Genomic DNA, 24,351 nt, shown 5'->3' on the forward strand with positions numbered 1-24,351 from the left:
CTTGCTGGAGCATTCATCTGGCTGGAGTGCTCATTTTGCTGGAGCGTTAGTCTTGCTGGAGCGCTCGTCTTGCTGGAGCGTTAGTCTTGCTGGAGCGCTCGTCTCAGGGAGCCTGTCTGGCTGGTCTTGGTCAATGTCGTCCTTGTCCTCCTCACCACGACGGAGAGCTCGAGCGACGCCAATCTCCACAGGAACCGCAAGGGTCGCCCATCGGTGTCCGGGTTCGGCTCGCCTCTCGCCGGACTGACCAGCTTGAAGACCGCATGAGGCGGACAGGTCCAAGATAGGTCTCAATAAAGACTATTTGGTCCGGTCATCTTTGGGTGTGTGTGTGTGTGCGTGTGTGTCTGTGGGCCCATCTGCCAAGTAGTAAATCGTATAAGTGCTTTTGCTGTATATACCTTGCATACGTGCTTATTAATACTCGGTTTAGTTCTGCTTCTTGCGTGCTTCCCTAGTTTCCCCCATTATTGTATAAATAAACCCCGATTGTTCAATGTTTCAGCTCATTCGTGTCCATTCCTTCATTAGCTGAGCGTGCTGCGTGTTGGGAATTAGCAAGGCCGTTGTGCCGTTGTAACGGGATATTCGGGACCGACGGAACTCGGCGATCAAACAGCTCGGATCGCACATGGAACGAGCATGCTGAGCAGCTCGTTCCGTACGGGTGCCGTCGAGGGCGTGAAGACTCGGGAGATCACCACGTGGTCTCTCGGTATTTTGAAAATTGGCGAATAACCCTGTACCACGTGGTGGAAATATTGACCATTCACGGTTCAAAAAGGGACCCGTACTTTCCAGAGTTTTCTGAAGAAGTATGATCAGAATTCCGGGCGATCGGTCGAGCCGACTCTGCAGCTCCATCTTGCGGTCATGCTCGCGGCCGACGTCCGCCCCGCAACAATATATATATATATATATATATATATATGGTGTCCCAAAAAATATACAACTTTTAAAATGCTTCGTTTGATCCTAAAAAAGCAGTAATTTTGTCACTAATGCTTCATTTCTTGTTGCAGAGACCCTGAAGTTTATTTTGATACCAAGCAAGAGCCAGGAAAATGCCAAGACTGACCATACAACAACGGACGAAAATTGTTGAACTTTGGCATCAGACGAAAAGTGTCATACAGGTGCAACGTCTTTACTCGAGACATTTCGGTATCCACTTGCGCCATGCACCAAACTTTTGCACAATAAAGCAAACCATCGCAAAGCTTACCAATGTGCGAACCATCTGTGACCTTCACAAGGGTCACAGTGGTCGGAAGAGGACAGGTCGTAGTGAAGAAAATGTGGAAATCGTGAGGCAGGCGGTCAGAGTCCGGTCAGGTTCAGAGTCCAAAAAAATCGATTCAACGACTTTCTGCCGAGACAAACATTCATGAGAGCACCGTTCAGAGGATCCTTCGTCAAGACATTCATGCCTTTCCATAAAAAAATTCAAACGGAAACGGTGCTTACTGATCAACAGAAACGCAAACGACGAGATTTTGCAAATTGGTTCTCAGGAAAATTGGAGGAAGATGCAGAATTCCTCAAAAAAACTTCACATGACGGACAAATGCCATGCTCACTTGTCCGGGGAGGTAAACAAGTAAAGGTTTCGGTACTGGGGAAATGAAAATCCTGGTAATGCATCAACTGAATTGGTGCCTCGATCTGTTCTCAAAGTCACCATGTGGGTGGCGGTTGGTTGGTACGTACTCAGGCCCGTCGGAGAAACAACCTGATCCAGATGAGAACCCAGTGGTTCCAGCAGGATGGGGCACAACCCCATACAGCCAGGGAAACAAGGCGTTTTCTCAACCAACATTTTGAGGGCCGCTTTATCTCCCTCTACGAAGAAGTTGAGTGGCCACCGTATTCCCCTGACCTTACTCCTCCAGACTTCTTCTTGTGGGGGTATCTCAAGGACAGGATCTATGGAAACCCTAGGCCTCAGACTCTTGATCAGATGAAGGAAAACATCCACCGAGAAATCCAGAACATTCCTCAGGAAACGTTTCCCAACGTGATGGAGAACATGATAACGCGTTTGCAGGCAGTGATCGGTCAATGTGGAGCCTACGTCGAACATGTGGTCTCAAAGAAAACGACGATTCTATCCCAAAATTTAAATTTTGGTGGCAATTTTGACATTGGTACAATAAACCTAAACCTTTCAGCTTTCTATCCAGCCATATATCTTTTTATAAATACATGTTATGACCATCGTCTTTGCAGATGAAAAGTTGTATATTTTTTTGGGACACCATGTATATACATATATATATACACATATATATATATATATATATATATATATATATATATATATATATATATATATATATATATATATATATATATATATATATACATATATCTTCTTCTTCTTTTGGCTGCTCCCGTTCGGGGTCGCCACAGCGGATCATCCGTATGATCCGCATAGTGATTTGGCACATGTTTTACGCCGGATGCCCTTCCTGACGCAACCCTTGTTGCCTCTTACAACACAGGGTTTATATATATATATATATATATATATATATATATATATATATATATATATATATATATATATATATATATATATATATATATATATACATATATATATATATAATGTATATGTATATATATATATATATATGTATATATATATATATGTATATATGTATGCATATATATATATATATATATATATATATATATATATATATATATATATATATATATATATACACATGTTCTTCTTTCGGCTGCTCCCGTTCGGGGTCGCCACAGCGGATCATCCGTATGATCCGCATAGTGATTTGGCACATGTTTTACGCCGGATGCCCTTCCTGACGCAACCCTGGTTGCCTCTTACAACACAGGGATAATATATATGTATGTATATATATATATATATATATATATATATATATATATATATATATATATATATATATATATATATATATATATATATATATATATATATATACATATATACACACACATATATCCACCAATGAATGCAACCATTCATTACAATATTAGGTGACCATTATTGAAGGATGGTAGTTTGGAGTCAAGTGAGGTCATTCTCTTATATGGATATCATCTATTAAAAAAATATATTCATGTCGTGAGAAAAGAGGGATTGTTAAAACTCATCATTCCTGGACTCCTTATTAAATTTATTTATCCAAGATCTATGGCTTGTAATGGAGCTGCCACTCACACATCACACACACACACACACACACACACACACACACACACACACACACACACACACACACACACACACACACACACACACACACACACACACACACACACACACACACACACACACACACACACACACACACACACACACACACACACACACACACACACACACTTCCCAGGGTACTCTGGGTCCCAACAATACAATAAGGGCAACACTTTTCTCATTGCACTCAGCAGGGCATTTCCTAAGGAGGAATTTCCTTATCTCCATCAACACCAACCTAGAGGGATTGTCCTTACTCTTAACCTTTGAAATGCCATACATCAAGCAAGGAAGCAGCACTTACCATTTTTATAGTCTTTGGTATGACTCAGCTGGGGTTTGAACCACCAACCTCCCAGCCTCAGAGCGGACACTCCAACCATTACACCACCGAGCTTTCAATATGTTTGACTATTGTGATGGCAATTTCATTACTTTAGCCATCCATGAACCTTCTATATTCCAGGCTTACTCTGGCCTTGATATTTGCACAGGTGATGGTGTTCACGTAGATGGTAGCAACCCTTCTGGATCGAGGAACTTTGTTTATGCCAAAGCTATAAAGGTCAACTATTCTTGCCCTTTTCCATCAGAATGAAGACAAATTAGAGCAGTGGCATGCACAAGAGCAGTGCAATTTTCTATTTGGCAAATATAAGAGCTATTGGAGGGAGTAATAAAGTCTTGCTTCAATAGACCTAATGAGACCCCAAGATGACAAAAAAATATTTTGTCGTTTCTTGAAAAGGCTATGCACAATCGACAAAAGTTTTATTGTAAAAAAGAAACAAGAAGAGGGATATGGACAAACCACCAACATGACAACTATGATGAGCCCTGGAGCTTTCAATCATGTCTGTTCTTTGTATACATGACTGAGGCTCGTGGAAGAGCAAGAGCAGAATGGAAGGGAATAAAATGGAAAGGGAGAAACACCAACAGCGGAGTACAAGAGAGAGTGAGAGTAAGATCAAGAGTGAAGGGGTGGGAGAGAAGGACGCATGGGGTGGACAGGCTGGACACCAGCTGAATGAAACACAGCAGAAAGAGGAAAGGGAAATGAGGATGAAACAGAAAATGAACAAGCCAACCGACAACTTACAAACCAAAATAGCTGAGGTAGAGGGTGAAAAAATCCCAATAAGATGGAAAAGGGGAGTGCTTGGGAATGGGTTCATTTTGGATAGAAGATATGAGTATCGACGGGGGATGACCCTAGGTAGCGGTGTACAGCTGTCTTGAAGCCTTGGAGGGAAGAATGGGATTGAACAGACTGGGAAGTTGATTCCACAGGAGAGAAAAGAGGAACAAATTGAGTGGAGGTAAGCAATGAGCTTGGATTTGATCAAAACATGTCGTGGGCTGGATATGGACTTTAGCCTTTGTATTTGCTTCGGCAGAACCTCGGGTCAGAGGTTCCCCATGCCCAATCGAGACCAAAGCATTTTATTTGGCTTGTGTTTCTTATTAGTCTCACTCAGATTCCCGAAGGGGTTGCGAGACTATTGTAACACTCCTTTCTGTCTGTCTGTCTGTGAGTGCACGTCTATATATTGTTACGGATTTTAGAATCCGGTCTGATGAATGCATCCACATTCAGGTCCTCAGACAGTTATTTCCTTAAATGCATGTTCAGATTAGTGCCATACCCATGTCTAATGGGATCTTAAATGTGATGCGTTGAGAAGGGTAAAGGATAGATCCACTCTCTTGTGGGAAGCTTTTTTCTTTATGACAGACACGTTCACACACATTTCTTTCACGAGCTCTGAAGTCGCACTCATTTTTCCTCAGCAACATTCTTTTACGAGCTCTGAACCCCACCCCCATTCTTCCTCAGCAGCAATCTTTTGTGAGCTCCGACGCCCGCCTTTTTTGAGAATGCACGGGTCGTCATGGTAACCGTGCCCCAGTGGGGCGGGGTGAGCTTGGGACGGACGGCACCCCGCAGAGACGGCCCGGGGATATAAAAATGAGCGAGAGGTACGTTCTGAAGAGAAAAAGTCCGAGGAGAAAAAGTGAGGCGAGAAAGGAGGGGAAAAAGCATTCTGAAGAGAAAAGTATGAGGAGAGGAAAAGCGAAAGGAGAGAGGAAAAAAGCAAAGGGCGAGAGAAGCGACCAAGAAGCGGGTGTCTGACCAGCGCCGACGAGACAATTCGCCCAACCCAGTGCTTCGGCAAGCGAGCGTGTGGTGCGCGTGTGGGTGTGAGCAGAGCCGCCAACAAGTGAGGCACGGTTCGATTACCAACAACACCAGGGTCTAAACCCGCGACTGACGATCTCTGTGCCCTCCAGACTTCGACTGGCATTCAAGGCTGCCGCGCGAGAGGGTGCACGGCAAAGCTGGGTGCTGGCGACGGACATGACACGCACGCACGGATTTTCAGGACGTTTTCGCTTCACGGACAACTTTCTGGTGAGCGAGACGATTCTCCCCCTCCCCTCCCCCTGAATGATCTGCTGGGTACCCTTGTCTGTGTTTAGCTGTAAGTCAACCCCCGATAAGCATCTGCTCTTTGTCTCTTTCCTGGCATTTTGATTGATTTTGCTTTGAAATTCATTCTTTATTTAGCAAATTCTGAGCAAATAAAAAGTTCTTTTTATTTATTTATTTTATTATTAATAAATTATTATTTGTCAATTTCCAACCTGTCTGTGTTAGTCCTTTCCTTCCATTGATCTAGCATTGTCTGAACCGAGATCAACTGGGAGGTAATTACCACAGATATGACCAAAAATTTGTCGGCACACACCAGCGGTTAAAACGCTCGGCTGCCCTAATTAAAATCTAATCAGATAACATTGGTGCTTTGCCGAGGGCGCGCTCCCCACTCAGGTAACCACGTGACCTCGAGTTAAACAGAATAATTAGATGGCGGACACTGGAACTCGTGGTTGATTGAGTGGCGTTCGTGGTTTTAAAACAACCCACCGTACCACAACTCTAATTGTGAGCGGTGGCCCCAGGTCCGGCTCTACCGAGGACAACCGGGGATTAATCCCCCTGAGTGACAAGCAGGTGTCTCGGTACCCGTGACCCCAACAATATTTTCACTTAAAAATTTTGTTCTCTGCAACCGCTTGTCTGATCGATGCAAAACTTTAAACGTAGGAGGGATTCTCCATGGAGAATATTTTAATGATAACTCTGATGTCATAGGTCACATGGTATGGCAGCCATATTGAATGAAAGGGAAAAAAACATTGGCCATCTTTGAAACTGCTCAATGAAAATAATTGAAACATGGATATGTCATCAACCCCCATGGGGTATATAGGGTGATACCGATAACGTTATCGGTGAAGTGGTATTCCAGCCATAAATGGTTGAATAGAAATCCTTATCCAAAAAATGTGAAACTTTATACATCTGATCTACGACTCGATGTGGGTGATGAATTAAACTTATGCTGTTCTTGGTCACTTGGTCTGGCAGCCATTTGGTTTGGAAATAAAAGCTATAAAAAAATACTTCTCCAAAACTGCTTTCCAGATTGATGTGAAACTTCGTACATAAGATTGACTAGCCAGAAAGGAATAAAGTTTGAATTTTTTTAATATTCACTTTAATTGACACAATTTAGCCTTATTGTGCACAAAAGTTGTCGTTAAATATCGTAATAATCAATCAATAAAGCAACGGATAATGACAATGTATGTGATATAATAGGGTGTATGGATGACACGGGTATATGGGCCATAATAGCCGTGGGCCATAATAGTAGCGTGTTCAGTTAACGGTGGTATTTTTGTTCATAAATATTCGCTCCACCAAGTGCCGTTCCCGTTCATACTTGTTTCTATCCTTCCACAAGTTAGTGACAAATCCAAGAACACTTGCAATTCACAGCAGCTTTTAAAAATTGCAGCATGCTTTGAAGAGACTCACTCAGTAGTAGTTGGTCAATGCTGTTTCAGGCAAGAATATCTCAAAAATGAGTCAACACCAATTAAAAAGACAGTTTATTAAATTAATTGTGATGACATTGAATATGGCTCGCCATTTTCATCGAATGAGCCTCGAGGTAAAACAGTGCATACTGAGAGGGAGTGGCAGAAGTTCTTGGAGCTTTTGGAACATCTCAAAAAAAGATTAAAAAAAAAGATTCTCACATGCAAGAAGTGGTTTAATGGATGACCAGGGATATGTGACATACCCCCACCTGTAGTGTCGGCCCTATGCAACCCCAATATCATCACCACCATTATCAGCTCAGCAATTACTACCTGCATTGTCCATGGAAGGAATATTCCCAATACGGATGGATTTGGAGAGATTCCCAGTAAAATGGCAACACCTGTCACAACACACAATGGCAAGCGTTACCCAGAAAGAAACAGGAAGCCACTATTAAAACTAAACTAGCGTAACCCGCACTCTGCGCGACATGTTGGGGTGGGTGTGTTTGAGAAAGGAACTGATGCAGAGTATCAGTAGTAATTTTACTTTAATGCAGTAAGTGGAATACAATGTTCAAAGTACTTCTTGATACACAATGTTTTGGGTTATAGCATTGTCATTGTGGAACCCTTGTTTTGTAGTTGGTATAATTTGCACCGTAATGTCCGAGAACCGACGTGATCGTGAGAAGGCAACATATAGCTGACCATGGCTGAACACCGGCTGTGGAAGATATAACCCAACTTTATCAAAGGGTGGGCCTTGCGCTTTGTTTATAGTCATGCAGTAGCTGACTCTTACTGGAAACTGTGTTCTTTCAAGAATGAATGGCAAGTTCACATCTGATGGGGCCAGTTTGATTTGTGTTATCAACACATAGGCACGATTTCACTGTTTCAGAACCATTTTATTTACTTTTTTTGTACCATGCACCTCATATGTTCTTTGAGATAATGTAAGCCGAATATCACGTTACTCGAGCGCAGAACAAAGTCGAAGATAGCGCGACACGAAACCACAAACTCGGAAATAATATATAAGATTTGTAAATCATATAGTCACAACCATAGGAATGGAAAACAAACATCACTTGTAATTTGTCATTAACAGACAGCTATGTCCATGCTTGCAAGTTGATAGATGGACGAGACACTCTATAAATCAATAGACATTATATCATGAGTAAATGGGCAACATGCTGCCTGTAATAATGGCTGCAGTCATGGCTTAAGTTTAAAAACATGGCATGAACATTAATAAGTTTAAAAAAAAAAAAACAAGTGTAGAAAAGATGTGGTATACTTATGCACCAAGTATGAATACATATGCAATATTAAGGTAGTTCCTGTTCTGCAACATTGGCTTTTCCTAACAAGCAACAGCCTTTATATGTGGGACACAGATGAGGCGAAAATGCAAGGGTCAAACCTGTTGTACAAAAGACAGAAATCCCAGGTTTATTGTCCTACAAAATCAACAACCTCAAGCAATGAGGCCTTTGCACAAAAAGTTTTTCCACCACTTTAGATAACCTGGGAAGAATCGCGTGCACAGACAAGCTTTCAAAATCCAAATGAACCAAAAATAAATATTAGCTCTTTCGGCCAAAATACACACCATACAACAAATCCAAAAGGCTGAATTTATGAAAGGCATTTAGCGAGCGTCTTGCTAACAAAAGCCTAACCCTTAAACAGTGACAAAGCATCGTTGTACGTGCACAGCTAATCGCACGTCGAAATAGTAATTTACGAAGAAGGGAGATGAACAGCCGATTAGTTGTGCGCATCTAAACAGCCGATTAGCCTGTGAAACCTCACACATGTATCTCCAACATCTAATTGAAATGATACAGTTGTTAGCACCATGGACGATTGTTGGAGGGGATTCAGTGCATTGCTCCTCATCATAGGTTGATCCTGGTCATCTTGCTCGACAGGGTGTCATTAGTCCCAAGACACAGTTTTAACTGCTTATACAAGATTTGTTTATACCATGTATTTGTACCCTTTTTTGTTTTCTTTTTTCAGGTAATAGAAATAATACATTAAACCAAGATGGAAAACAAATAACACCATAACACATGGTATTTTGCATCGGTTTTCACACCGCACATTGAGAAAAATTATGTTGTGCCATGACAATGGCGGAAGTCACACGGATGCACTGGATACCAAAGGAGGTGTTGTAATTGTAATACTGTAATATTTTATTGTTACTCCTATTATGCATTATACTCTTATTACTCCTGGGGCTTATGGTTCACCCTGGTAGATTCAGCAGCCAACGAAATTATTACTTTGAGAGATCCATCCATCCCTCCTTCCCCTGATCCATTAATCATCGAAAAGACAATCTGTGAATTTGTACAATCTCCGTATCTGAGCTATGTTTCCCACATATATGCCACTCTGGGTAATATGGATTGAAGTGATCGATGATGGTTATTGAAACATCTATCACGTTTTATGTTTGGGTTGTACTGTATACACAGTACAAAATTAATTTGTGGATATCGATTTATTATGTATGCAAATATGGTGACGTTTTTTCGACTCGTTCCATACCCTAAGATGGGCCGAATTTACGAAAGGCGTTTATTGAACATCTTGCTAATACATGCTTAACACTTAAATGCTAACAAAACCGTCTTTGTACAGCACACAGCTAATTACCCATTTAGACAGCTATTTACGAATGGAAAGGGAGATTAACATCCGTTTAGTGTGTGTGTGTGTGTGTGTGTGTGTGTGTGTGTGTGTGTGTGTGTGTGTGTGTGTGTGTGTGTGTGTGTGTGTGTGTGTGTGTGTATGTATGTGTGTGTGTGTGTGTGTGTGTGTGTGTGTGTGTGTGTGTGTGTGTGTGTGTGTGTGTGTGTGTGTGTGTGTGTGTGTACAAACAGCTAAACAGCTGTTTAGTTATGCATGTGTAAGTTATGATTCATTCCTTTCAATCATTTGTTTTGTTCAGTGCACCATAGAGGAGGTTAACAAACCAATTAACCTCATTGACCACGTATTGAACTCATTGGATGACAAGTTTTCGTTTGTGTGTTCCAACGGTGGTAAGGTGTCGGCAAAGAAAAGCAGGGACAATTATTCATTCGAGAAAAGAATAGGTTTAATCAAGGTGATGAAGGTTCACCAATGAACAATCCAAGACAGAAGTGACGTGGGTGCAAATAAGAAAAAGTAGCTTGCACGGGAAAATATTTCAAAAAGGATAGCAGCCCATTTCCAAGAGCGTACAAATTCCTCTGCCAGGAACCTCTGAGAACTCTGGAGGAGGATGAAGACGAAGGCACTGACCGATGAGAAGAAACTCGACATGCAAAAATCAGGGAGGTGGGGAGGCTGTGACTGGTGAACTGAGTGAAGAAATTGTTGCGATATTGACAATCATAGCTGGAGACTTGGATCAAGTACACAACGATGTGGATGATGATGCTCCATCAGTAGCTGGTGGTCTGAAACAAGCTGACGAGATTCATCTGATTCCATAGACAAGCACAGCTGATTCTCATTTAAGGTAATTATTAATTTGTTTTTTTTTACGATCAATAGACACCATATCATGAAAATACAATAATTATTTTGTAAATCCATGCACATTCTATTGAAATGTATTCAAAAACAACTGGACTTCTTTTTCTATTATAATGTCATTGAGGAGGGAGAAGGAGTTCTTCTAGAAGAGCTTGAAGAAGAAAAATAAGACGTTGATGTTGGCGATTTAACGCAGAATGCTCATACAAACAAAAATGGGCAAGTCCAAAGGCAAAGGGTAAGGAATGATTGGCTTTCTTGTTCATAAACTTTTTCGCTGTCTTAACTTCATATCACATGCGATCAGCTCCATCTTGTCGACTCTTACGTGAATGTGCTTTTATTCCAGGAAAGGCAATAAATTGTCGACATTTCCAGGTCAGCAGGCGAACCCAGTACTGCTAAAGACTACCAAACATTGTGTTGCCTGAAAGAAGAGCATGAAGCCAAGATGATGCCGATTGCTCTTCAGCAAGAGACTGCAAAATGCAAATGAAGGGCGTACAAAGGCAAAATAGAGTATTACATGAGGAAAGGAAAGCGGCTTTGTTGAGATCTGTGAAATTATTACATTTTTGAAAAAAAAATCAATACCAAGTAAAAATTGTGACTTACGGTAATCCCCCGCATTATGGAAATTCACCTTCAGGAAATTTGCTATTACGGAAACGAAGAAGTAGTGACTAAAATTCATACAACAGAAAGCAAAATTCACTACAACGGAAATTTGAGTATTGAAAACAAATTTTTTTTTGTCCTCTCTTCAGAAGTGATTTTCAAACACCACATGACCTACCTGAGGGCAAAAGTATATCTGCACTTCAAGTCAACTTGCTTATTAGAGGTTCCCTCAGGTCATATTTTACAAGTTCGTACTGGGGGTCTGAAATTGGTGATGGTTTACAATGTAAATCTTGGGAGGTGAGATGTACATACGAGGTGTGTTCAAAAAGTATCCAACCTTAATTTTTCATGCGTAAACAAATGAAGCTAGGGAGGCGTGGTTTGGTGCACGTATGTAGGCGATCCTAATGCGCATGCATGAATATTTTCCCACCTGCAGAAGCTGTCAGTCGTCGACAGACCGCCGATGAGTGAGGAAGTGCAAATGAGCGCCCTCGGATTTTCGTTTTTGACAAAATGACGGAAAAACTTGGGAATCGCCAAGCTTTACACAAAATTTGATGCAGTAATGTTGTTCAAGTGGAAAAATATCCGCAAGATTCAACAGGCCTTCGGGAATGAAGCAATGGGCACCACACAGATAAGAGTGGTACAACCGCTTCAAAGATGGTCGCACATCAGTGGAAAGTAGGCCCTCAACATCCCGAAATGAGATAGTCATTGACCAAGTGAGGACCCTGCTGATGCTGGATCGTCGAATCACGATCAGAGAACTTGCAGACGAGGCGGGCGTCAGCATTGGATCCGTTCATTCCATTGTGACTGAGGATTTGGGCTTAAGGAGAATCTCAGCGAAGTTCATGCCAAAGCTGCCAACGATCGAGCAGAAGCAACTCCGTTTGGAGATCGCACAGGACATGCTGGAGACTGTGAACAGCGATCCCAACTTCTTGAACACAGTGATCACTGGCGATGAGACCACAGTGATCCGTCATTTTGTCAAAAACGAAAATCCGACGGTGCTCACTTACACTTCTTCACTCATCGGCGGTCTGTCGACGACTGACAGCTTCTGCAGGCGAGAAAATATTCACACATACGGATTAGGATCGCCTACATAGTGCACCAAACCACGCCTCCCTAGCTTCATTTGTTTACGCACGAAAAATTAAGGTTGGATACTTTTTGAACACACCTCGTACATACTGCATTCGTATTACTGTACGGATTTTCGACATTTGATATAATATTTGACTAACGGAACTCATGCTTTAGCAAATTTTGGCACCCTCTGGGTTTAAATTGGAGAAGTTTTTGAAGAAGTATTTATGATAAATAAACGCTACAATATGCAAAGTAAGTCATTTTTAAAGTTACGCTTTTTCACACTCTTAAATGTTATCATCAGATGCATGGGATGCATGAACCCCAACAGCTATAAAATGATGTATGGATGGTTTATGTAGCTCACTCTCACCACCCCGACTCACCATCCACCCCACCCCCAAGCATCCCCTTCTACTCGCTCCCAGAGGGAACTTCTGTGGTTGGGATTTCACTCCTGCACCCTGACCCTAACATCTCTAAGTGTTAAAAAGTTATCGCGGCATAGAAGTGACGTGATGAAAAACATGGAGCACATGCTGAGTGTTTATATTATTATTTGATCTCTATTATAGTACAAATACACAGTATTACATTAATAGTTAAGAGTTTAAAATAATGTACAGAGTTTTGTACTAAAGTTTTGTTGCCTTATTCAGTGTATTTGTTACATCCTGGAGTAAATATTTTGTTCCGGAGAAACCTATCTCCACTAATATAATGGGAGTAAATGGGAAAATTTGTTTCGATTTATGGAAATTCACCTTGTAGAAGGAATTTGCAGAATGTAATCCTTCTGTAAAACGAGGGATTACCGTATTGTATTTACTGAATAAAGAGTTCCATAATGAACCTCTGTCAAAAGTGTTCCTGTGAACATCATCTTCCACTCTGTTTGGTCGCTCATTTGGTTCTGGCAGGTTTTCATGTGTTGTATCATGGTGAGGCTCTGGCAGGGGGTCATTACTTCGTCAAGCCAAAATATGCAAATAGACTGTTACACCCACAATGGCCATGCTGTGCTCCAACTGAAATAAAAGTAATGACCAAATTAGATGGTGTAAATGCAGAAAGGGTTCTCATATTTTAAATTGTTTCTTCAATATTGATCAAGAATCTTCATTGAAATTTACTAACTGTACACCTGAGATGGGTTCCTTTTGCTATACAAGGAAATATTTTCTTCCAGATACCAAAGGCTCTTTCGATCACTCTCCTCATACTCCTTTCTGCCTGGTTGTAGCGTCTCTCTGCTGCTGTCCAAGGGATGCATACTGGAGTCAGCATGAATGTACGGACGTGTACACTGGATCCCCCAAGAAAATGCCTTGGTATTCTCTGGAATTTCTCAAAAAGCTGCGATTCTTCAAAGATTCTTGATTCAGGTGCTGACCCAGACACTCCAGCAACTACATTAACTAGTGCATGCCCGTAGGTGCGTGGCCGTACGTGCAAAAAAAAAAAAAATTCAAACTGCGTGCCAGAAACAACCGCACAGGCCGTTCCTTCGCTCTCACGTGCCCGTACGTGCGTGCCCGTACCCGTTTCTTTCTGCACGGCGCCTTGCCTCTCGTCCAGTGTTGCCTGCCAAGCGAGTAGTTCATTCTTCATCCGTTTCTTCTGCACGACGCCTTGCTTCACGTCCAGTGTTGTCTGCCAAGCGAGTAGTTCGTTCTTCATCCGTTTCAGCTGCACGACGCCTTGTCATGCGCGTTGCCTCGCGTGTCAAGCGAGCAGCTCGTGCTTCGTCAGATTCCATTGCGCGTGCACGGCGCGCAGCTTGGTTCCTTCGCTGTCGTAAACGACGATTGGATTGGGGCATTGTGTTTAAGGAAATCGAGAAAGTACAGAAATCAAGAAAGAAAGAATACAGTAAGTCGATAAATCAAGAAAAAAAATCGAGAAAGAATACAGTAATCGTCACTGACTGGATTGGGGTATTGGGTTTAAGAAGATCGAGAAAGTAGAGAAATCGAGAAAGAAAGAATCGAGAAAGAATACAGTAATCGTCACTATCCGGAAGTGAAGTCCTCACTGTCTGGAAGTTCACATATGGCAGTTACGATTATTCGCAATTTATTTTTAATCGCGAATTATTCAATTAGCGCCAACGTATTTTGCCTTTTCCCAATGTCATCGCAAGGAAAAATACAAAGAGAAGAGGAAAGAGGAGAAAGAAAAAGGTGCAAAAAATAATTTACTTCCTGCTTCGGAGCATACCAGCTAACTCTGATGTTACCCAAATTTATGCACCGTCTAATATGAAAACGATCATAACTTGGGGCATTGTGTTTATCTATAAATGCGCATAACTAATTGAGAAATTATTAGAATACACGAAAAAAAGCGTGCAAAAAAATAATTTACTTCCTGCTTCGGAGCATACCAGTTAACTCTGATGTTACCCAAATTTATACACCGTCTAATATGAAAACGATCATAACTTGGAGCATTATGTTTATCTATAAATGCGCATAAGAAATCGAGAAATTATTGGAATACACGAAGTCATCACTCTCCGGAAGACCGTACGTTGTAACCCGTAATGGGGAACGTGGCTGAGCTTCCCTTTCCCATCGGCCATGCCCACACAACAACGTGTCTTGTCATTGGTTTGGTAAATAAATGGCCATAACTTGGGAGGCACTTGTCCGATTAATATCAAACCTTGAAAAGGTACATCCTCAGGGCCCCAGCAATATAGCTGGCAAGTTTCAATTAGATCGGACCAGTGGTTGTCGAGAAACAGCGGTCACAGACACACAGACACACAGACACACACACACACACACACACACACACACACACACACACACACACACACACACACACACACACACACACACACACACACACACACACACACACAGATTGCTGGAATTTGATAGATGAACAAAAGTAGATGGTCGCACACAAATTGGCAAGTTAGGTGATAGTATTCTTTTCTGTTCACACACCAGAGTGCATTTGGACCACCAGGATTGACAATTGCCATGTGAGATCCATCTATAGCTCCAATAACTCCAGGAAATTGTGATATTGCATAGAATACTTCTGTTACAGCTCTCCTTTCTTGTGGAGTATCGAGAAAATGTATAAGGTGCATTTTCTTTCCAAAATTAATGGCTGCAGCGACATGTGGCCTATGTGGTGAAATACTGCACACATCTCCAACATTCAATTGAAATGATGCACTTGCATAGAATTGCAGCGCCATGGACAATTGTTGGAGGGGATTCAGTGAATTGCTCCTCAGTGTCAGTTGATCCAGGTCATCTTACACTAGATTCAACAGCCAACAAAATGATTCCTTTGAGAGTCTGTAATGCCGGACAAATTTGATATTGTCATACTTCTCCAGAGGATTGCATCTATCCTCAAAGATTCTCATTGTTTTGTATGTACGATTCTATCACCTCATTTTTCTTTTATTATTGTTATTATTATTCTCTCATTTGTATTATTGATACTCTGTGCTTTCGTGGTGCAAGTGGGCACTGTTTTTGTCTTTTGCAGTGCTTATCCGGAAAAATAAAAATAAAAATATAAAAAGTCCCACCGCCGGCGCTGCCAGGAGCTCGGCATCAAATCAACATCAGTCTGGTGTATCCTCACAAAGGAACTGAAGCTTTTCCCAAACATCATCTCTATTAGGCATTTCCCATGCATCATCTCTATTACGCATAAACTGAGTCAACATGACATGAGAAGGAGATTTGATATGTGCAATTGCCTCAGTGACAGGATGGAGCAGTACCCAAACTGGATCAACCTGATCTGGTTCAGTGATGAAGCCCATTTCCACTTGAACGGCGCCATCAACAACCACAACAACATTTTCTGGGGGGCAGAACCACCTGAGGAGATCACCGAGAGGTACCTGAAAGGAACGAAGGCCAAATTGTTCTGCGCCTTTAATGCTAGATGGGGAACGCTAGGGCCTTACTGGTTTGAGAACGACAACAGCAGGACAGTGACGATCAGTGGTGAGTGCTACCAGGCCATGCTCCAGAAGTTCCATATTGATCTAGCCCAAAAGGTCACCCCAAACAAGCTCAGCATGACCTGGTTTATGCGGGATGGTGCCCCCCCACCCCCCACATACAGCTGGTGACACCATCTCTTTCCTGTGGAAACCACCTCTGGAAACCACCTTGTTGCCCTGAGTACCACTCATGACTGGGCACCCCATAGCCCAGACTTGAACCCTCTGGACTACTGATTCTGGGGGGCTGCCAAGGGCTCTTTCTACACCAACCGCCCAGCCGCACTGGATAATCGGAAGCAGGAGGTGTCAGACTACCTCCAGGCAGTGCCACATGAGATCTACAGGAAAGTTGGACAGAACTTTGGAGTCAGGATCAATGCCTGTCTGAACCACAGTGGAGCACACATCGATAACGTCAATTAGAAGGATTTTGTATAAATGCCAATTTCAGACCTTGGGCTCTCACTAACTCTGGCAGTGACTTACTGCAACAGCAATCAGTGATGGAAAACACCATGTCATAAGCTTTCAAGAAATGTTTGGTTCATGTTCCTGAGGTTTCTGTTTCTTTGTAAATAAACATTAAAATTTGCATCACTCTTTTTGAAACACCCTGTACTCGCATTATAATAGTACCTACTTTGTAGACATGCTCGCATTGTAATAGTACGTACTTTATAGACGTACCATGTTTTTTGGCGTACAAGTCCGGGCCTCGACTTGGACTCAGAATCGACTTGTATACGGTTTAAGACATTGAATTGCATAAATGAAAAAAAATTGCAAAGTCTGATATTTTCTGAAAGTAATTGTATAATTGTTAATTTAAAACACACTATGGCAAGTTTTGACTTAACGTTGTGGATGCGTTCCTAGAAAGAGTGACGTTAAGCAAAACAACGTTATGCAGACAAGATATTCCCATAGATGTAGTGTGAGAATGGGGGGATGCGTTCCCAGAACACATATTTGGTCACCCTAACATAATTTTAACCTCACTTAACCACATATTATGGAAACAAATATTTTTTAAAATACACAAATGGGCAATGAAATGAAGTTACAAGGTTACTCACCAAAATGGAGGGCCGAGATTGCTTGTTGGGACGGAAGAGATGTGGGTATAGAATGGAGGGGCTACAGGGAGGCAGATGTGGTGCCGAGATACACCTCAATGCATGGCTTGTGGTGCTGATAGACCTTTATAGTGCACTTGTCATAGTGATGAGCACAGGTCTTCATGTCTCGGACGGACTGCTCGAAGAATTTGTGGGCTGGGAAGGCAAAAGGGAGGTAAACGTGGAGCAATAAAAACGGAGTGATTAATTAAGTTGAATTAATAAAATTAATAAATTCACGAAGTGATTAATTTATGGAAATATTACAAAAATAAGCAATTAAAAAAATAGCAATGGAGAAAAAGGGAGGAAAGAAAAAAGGCACACCGCTTGCCCTGATCATACTTTTGGGTGAGCCGCACGGAGAATCTGGAATTGAGAAATCTCCGATCCAGCTATCAAACAGGCCACGGGGTGAATCCAGATCGGAGAAGTCATCACTGATGTGCCTCAAGATTGTGAGATCATAGCGCCTGGGAAATATTAATATTTGTGTAAAGACTAATCTTGTGTCGAGAAGAAAAGAGCATGTTTCAATTTTAAAATGTTGAATACCGTACTGTTCAGAAATTGTTGTCCGGAACGTTTGCCAACGGGCAATTAAAGTTTGTTGAAGAAAATGGTGGGAATATGGCTGCACAGAGGAAGTATGGTGACAGTGAGAAATGTGTTAGCGACTGATGTAAATCGAAGGATACGTTGTAGGCTACAAAGAAAACCAAGAAGGCTAATCATGGCTGCAAAGCCAGGTGGACAAACATTGAGTGCTTGTGTTACAATAAGTGTCAGGTTTTAATGTTTATTAAAGAGTAGTGAATTGCGACAAAATGTAATGTGTTATAAGCTAGTGCTGAATTTCTTTTGTATGCATAGTCGAGGCTCGTGGAAGAGCTAGCACACTGAACGGTTCAGAACGTAACAGACAAAAACAGAACGCAAAACATGCATGCATGGAGAAGGAAATTCCAAGGAGGAAAAACTGGAAAATTTGGGGGAGGGGCTACCAAGGGTAGAGAAGATCAAGGTTTTGAATTGGGCATGATCTAAGATGGCAGGGAACAGCTGTCTTGAAGACCTGGAGGAAAGAGTGAGATTGAAGAGTATGTGGCAGTTGATGCCACAGATGGGAAAAAGAAGAACAAATGAGTGGAGGTGAGCAGTGATCCTGGATTTAGGTAGTCTTATCAGAAGAGGGTTAATGGTGGACCGTGTGAGCCCTACAGAAACCTGGGGGGGTGGGGGGGGATGGGCAAATCACAGAAATAGCAGAGGGTGCAAGACCAGAAAGGAGGCGGTAGAAGACAGAGAGACAACCGACCCGTCTGCGATGGCGAAGTGATTGATAGGCCCATCGACTCGGCTTCATCGCCGGAGATTCCATTGATCTTGAAGGCCTTAGTTACCACGGCATCAAGCTGAGGATTATGTGAGGAAGGAAAGCCAGCCCAGAGGAGAGACCAGTACTCCATCAAGCTGCGGATGAAGGCCTTGTAGATGGATGGGGATTCAGGTGCGCCAACAAACGACTTTGTACGATGGAGGATGCCCAGTCAGAGGCTGGCTTTGGAGCGCAACTTTGAAATGTGATTTAACCATGAAAAATCATGGCCGATAGTGAGACGCAGAAGTTTGAATAACTAAACTTCCTCAATAGGTTTGTTAAAGGGGAAACCAAATGCTCAGACTACCTCGGCATGAATATATCCCTTGATACCCCACAAAATATGTATGATGTACCGCGACATCACCCATAGACAGTACCTATCTTTTGCCGAGCTGTCTTTTACCGAATTACGAATTATAAAGTTGGTAAATTTGCAATTACATGTCTAAATCTTCTTCTTCTTCTTCTTCTTCTTCTTCTTCTTCTTCTTCTTCTTCTTCAGATTAGCCATGATATCACATGAAAGCAGACCACCAGATCCGTACTGTCTATGGGTTACATCGCTGTATGATTTAACCGAAACGGCGAATAATTTTCGATTTTACACAAGTTTGCCGATTTGATGTGTCCTTGCTGGTTGTTTAGTGTAATGATGAGTCAGCCGGACGCCATGCTGGTTTCAACACTCGCTTTATTTCCTCCTCATCCGAGAGTACTTCCGGTTCCAGGGACCGGTTATTATTTGGATGTTACATCCCTCTCCAACTTGCATAAGAACAAAATACCATGCAAACTGTTCGGTAAGACGGTAAGGTAATAAAACGGAACTAATTATCAGAACATGCAAACATATAAAATCATTCTCATAGATTGTACATTTAGAACATGCAAACATGTAAATCATTTTCATAGGTTGTACATTTCCTCTCTAACTGTGCAAGAGAATGCTGCATGCTTCGGACACGGAATAAACAGGTATAAAACACCATGGAGGGTCCGAACTGACTTAGAGTTCTTCAATGAGTCGGCGCGTCCTTTTTAACGGTTCTTTTAGGGCACGTTGCGGATTCAGGTGTTGTCGTTGAGGGCGCCACTAGTGGTTGAGGAACTGGAACGGGCATTGTTATGACAGGATTTGGGTGAATCGTCGCTGGGACCAGTTCATCGGGTGGAGGATCAAGGGGGACGTCACTGTCGACCACCTTGGATTGTGGGTGTGATCGGCATGGTGTGAAACTGAGATGAGTTTCTGGTCATGCTTGCGCCATCTTTCCAAGCTGCGGTGATCATGGAGCCTTGCGCGTTGGTGACAACCATCGGTTTGGGGTTGTAGCGCGTGGAGAACTTGTTATTTCGTTGTTGCCTAACGAGGACAACATCACCAATATTGATGGGGGGCTTTAACGCGCTGGCACGGAGATCCTTGGGTGCCTTCATGATGGTTTTTGCAGCGGCATCGTTGTGGCGGGCAAGTTGATCGTCAGGTCACGGGTCAGATTTCACAACTGTTGGGATTTTCGTTCTGGGTTCCCACCCAAACATGAGACGGTGTGGTGCGAATAGAGTTGAGCAATGCAGGCGAGCTCGATACATGCGGAGGCACTTCTGTAACTCCGTTCTCCAGTCCGATCCTTGAAGGATCGCAGCGCGGATTGCCTTCATGAGGGGTTTGTTGAAGCTCTCGGCTTGTGCATTGGCTTGCGGCCATAGCGGGGTTATTTTAAGGTGTCATACACCGACAGACGTGAGATAGTCTTTCCAAGCTATGCCCTGGAACGGGGGTTCATTGTCTGTTTTCACAACAATGGGGTATCCAAACATCGCGAACACTTTTTCGACTATCGGTATAACTTCCTCTGTGCCAGTAGAGCGGGTGAGTTCTACCACAGGGTAGCGCGAGTATTTATCCGTTATTATGAGCAAGTATTCGCCCGTCGGCAGTGGACAACAAAAATCGGCACTCAGATTTCGCCACGGGCCACTTGGGAGCGTTGACATATTGAGTGGTTCCGAATGTTGACGATTACTGTTCGCCTGACAGGGGATGCATTTTCGCAGAATGCACTCGGTCATGGAGTCAATCCCGGGGAACCACACTTTGCTGCGGATGAGCGCCTTTGTTTTTGTGAGGCCCTGATGACCTCCGTGCACAAGTTCTATTGCGCGGGTGTGGAGAACGGCGGGTAGCACAAGGCGAGAACCTTGCAGAATGACGTCGTCATTCGTCACCGTCAGCTCGTCTTTCACGGCACGGAGGCTAATCAATGCCTCAGTAGCGGCGTCAGTGTAAGTATCGAGTTGATGCCATTTCGGCAGATGGAACATTTCGGCTGCGGCGCGGATGGTGGGATCCCGGGATGATTCGGCCTGGATCTCCTTGTATGTTAAAGGCATTAGGCACAGAAGAAGCGGCAATAAAGTTCACAAAGTCTTCCGCTATCCTCGCTTCATGCCTTGAGCGGTGTGCGAATGCGCTCGGGTGCCTGGACATATTGTCTGCAGGATTATCAACACCGAGGCGGTACACTATAGTAGCGTCATATGGCTGGAGTCGGAGAGCCCATCTGGCAATGCGGATCAGCGGGTTCGGTTTTTCCCAGATCGTAACCAATGGTTGGTGATCGGTGATTATGCGGAACGGTGCGCCGGATATATATATATATATATATATATATATATATATATATATATATATATATATATATATATATATATATATATATATATATATATATATATATATATATATATATATATATATATATATATATATATATATATATATATATATATACCCATTTATGGATGTACCCATTTACCCATTTATGGATGAGTACCCATTTATGTACCCATTTATGAGTACCCATACTAGTACCCATTTATGGATGAGTGGCGCAAAGTACTCTGTGAGCGCAGCTTTGGCGGTGTTGTATGTGTTCGGCTCGGTTTCTGGCAGTATCAAAGATGTCCTGCACATCTAAGCCAGAGCAGTGCAGTGCAGTAAAAGTTCTCTTTTCTGCGCAGTGCCTGTGCAGCCGGATGCAGCGGCGAAGCGCTCAAAACTTCTGAGCCAGCGCTTCCAGCGCTCTGACACGGTGCTTGGCTCGCCATCTGCATCAAAAGTAGCTTCAGGGGGGACATTCATAAGAGACATTGTTCTTGTTTTGTTTTGCACTCAACACAAACAGTTCGGGATGGGTCAGCCCACTTGTTATCGCTCACTCACAGGGTCGTGTATGTTTTAGAATATTGTCACAGCACACGCCACAATAACACAGAGTTTATGCACAAGAGAGTTGACACATCACAGTCTTTGGGGCTCGGATTTAGAATACCTCAGAATGAGGCGGTACCCACGTGGTTTTGGCGTCACAATTTTTTTTTTATCTTTCTTTTGCGCTGAAATTTCGGCTCCCTGTTCGCTGTACGGCTGTCCTTCCTTTGTAGAGATGCGCTGTTCTGCCCTTGTAGAGATGGGAGGAGTGTTGAAGAGCTTAATAACCGTTATCCTCGTCGCCAGTTGTAATGATGAGTCAGCCGGACGCCATACTGGTTTCATCACGAGCTATATTTCCTCCTCATCCGAGAGTACTTCCGGTTCAGGGGACCTGTTATTATTTGGATATTTGGATATTACATTTAGTAATACAAACTGAGATGGTTTCGTGCTGCACCAATGGCAGAAAGACCCAAAGCTGCCAGGAATTGGCAAAGTTTGCCCGAAATAACCGAATGTGGATTGAGCCTACAAAACGTTCGCTTTTGTGTTCAGAACATTTTACAGAGCACGTTATGAAACAAAAAGAGATGGCTTGATCTTGTATTGTGGTTATCTGCCAAGATTGAGAGAGGATGTCATCTCTCTATAATTCCAGCAATGTGTGTGTGTGTGTGTGTGTGTGTGTGTGTGTGTGTGTGTGTGTGTGTGTGTGTGTGTGTGTGTGTGTGTGTGTGTGTGTGTGTGTGTGTGTGTGTGTGTGTGTGTGTGTGTGTGTGTGTGTGTGTGTGTGTGTGTGACCGCTGTTTCTCGACAACCACTAGTCCGATCTAATTAAAACTTGCCAGGTATATTGCTGGGGACTTGAGGATGTGCCATTTCAAGGTTTGATATTAATCGGACAAGTGCTTCCCAAGTTATGGCCATTTATTTACCAACCAATGACAGGACACGTTGCTGCGGCCATTTATTTTCTCAGCCAATGACAGGACACGTTGCTGCGGCCATTTATTTACCAACCAATGACAGGACACGTTGCTGCGGCCATTTATTTTCTCAGCCAATGACAGGACACGTTGCTGCGGCCATTTATTTTCTCAGCCAATGACAGGACACGTTGCTGCGTAATCGTGGCCGATGGGGAAGAGAACCTCAGCCGCGTTCGCCATTATGGGGTTTCTCTTTTCTCTTTTCTCTTTTCTCTTTTCTCTTTTCTCTTTTCTCTTTTCTCTTTTCTCTTTTCTCTTTTCTCTTTTCTCTTTTCTCTTTTCTCTTTTCTCTTTTCTCTTTTCTCTTCGTGCTTTTCCTTGCGAAAAGGCAAAATACGTTGGTGCTCATTGAATAATTGGCCATTAAAACGAATAACTTATCAAAACGTTGGTAGATCCAGCAGCCTCCGCATTCTTGCCCTGGACGAGGAAACAAAGAAGAAGCGCCGTTACCTCAGCAATGTTGTTTATGAAGAGGTGCTGACGGGATAAAGGTATGTACATGGAGACAATTTTTATTATTATTTATATTATTGAAGAAAAATTGTTCCGAAAATAATTTATCAAAAAAAGTGCACAACTTTTTTTTTGTTTCCAATTGTCAAAACGATGTGGCCTTTGGATGTGTTAAGGAATTCAGCTCCACTCAACATGCTTGCCAACGAAATACATCTCATTTTGGTGGTATGCTTTACAAATTATTTTTTTTTAACTATTTTCAAACTCAAAAAATTCGAACATGGAATACCTCATGACACTGTACTTTCAGGTCTCCTACAAATCCTACCCTGTCTCCTCACCGTGGCAGAGGAGTGGCAATGGTCAATGGCAGCGAATGTCATGGTTAGCAAAGACAAGGAGGTAAACTTGATTTTAATTTGGATTTTAATTAAGTGTGTGTGTGTGTGTGTGTGTGTGTGTGTGTGTGTGTGTGTGTGTGTGTGTGTGTGTGTGTGTGTGTGTGTGTGTGTGTGTGTGTGTGTGTGTGTGTGTGTGTGTGCGTGTGCGTGTGCGTGTGCGTGTGCGTGTGCGTGTGCGTGTGCGTGTGCGTGTGCGTGTGCGTGTGCGTGTGCGTGTGTGTGTGTGTGTGTGTGTAAGTATCACAGCAGTTGTTACTTCAATGAAAGCGATAATTCGTGGAATGATGTGAACATTCCGTACGGACACACACCACTTCTGGATAGTGATTACTTACTGCATTCTAATAATTTCTCGATTTCTTATGTGCATT

The 24,351-nt window shown here is 42.6% G+C and overlaps 1 long non-coding RNA gene and 1 pseudogene across 2 annotated transcripts in view; one reads left to right on the forward strand and one right to left on the reverse strand.

The window, feature by feature from the left end:
* The window catches only part of LOC147021433 (uncharacterized), a 48,911-nt gene extending 24,873 nt beyond the window's left edge, over window positions 1–24,038 (reverse strand). Inside the window, exons 1-3 of one of the 2 annotated variants that reach the window (XR_015060791.1) lie at window positions 22,272–24,038; window positions 17,489–17,686; window positions 7,276–7,548 (exon numbers count right to left, since the gene is read on the reverse strand). This is a non-coding gene — a long non-coding RNA (uncharacterized LOC147021433). Of the gene's footprint in view, window positions 1–7,275; window positions 7,549–17,488; window positions 17,687–22,271 lie in introns of those variants that run through there. The other variant, XR_015060792.1, reaches the window with a different exon arrangement.
* LOC147021434 (uncharacterized) lies at window positions 9,295–11,258 on the forward strand (annotated as a pseudogene).
* Window positions 24,039–24,351: the final 313 nt, after the last annotated feature.

The sequence above is a fragment of the Eptatretus burgeri genome, chromosome 8 (assembly GCF_056783735.1).
Source record: "Eptatretus burgeri isolate ZD-2024b chromosome 8, Ebu_testis_v1, whole genome shotgun sequence".
Lineage (NCBI taxonomy): Eukaryota > Metazoa > Chordata > Myxini > Myxiniformes > Myxinidae > Eptatretus > Eptatretus burgeri.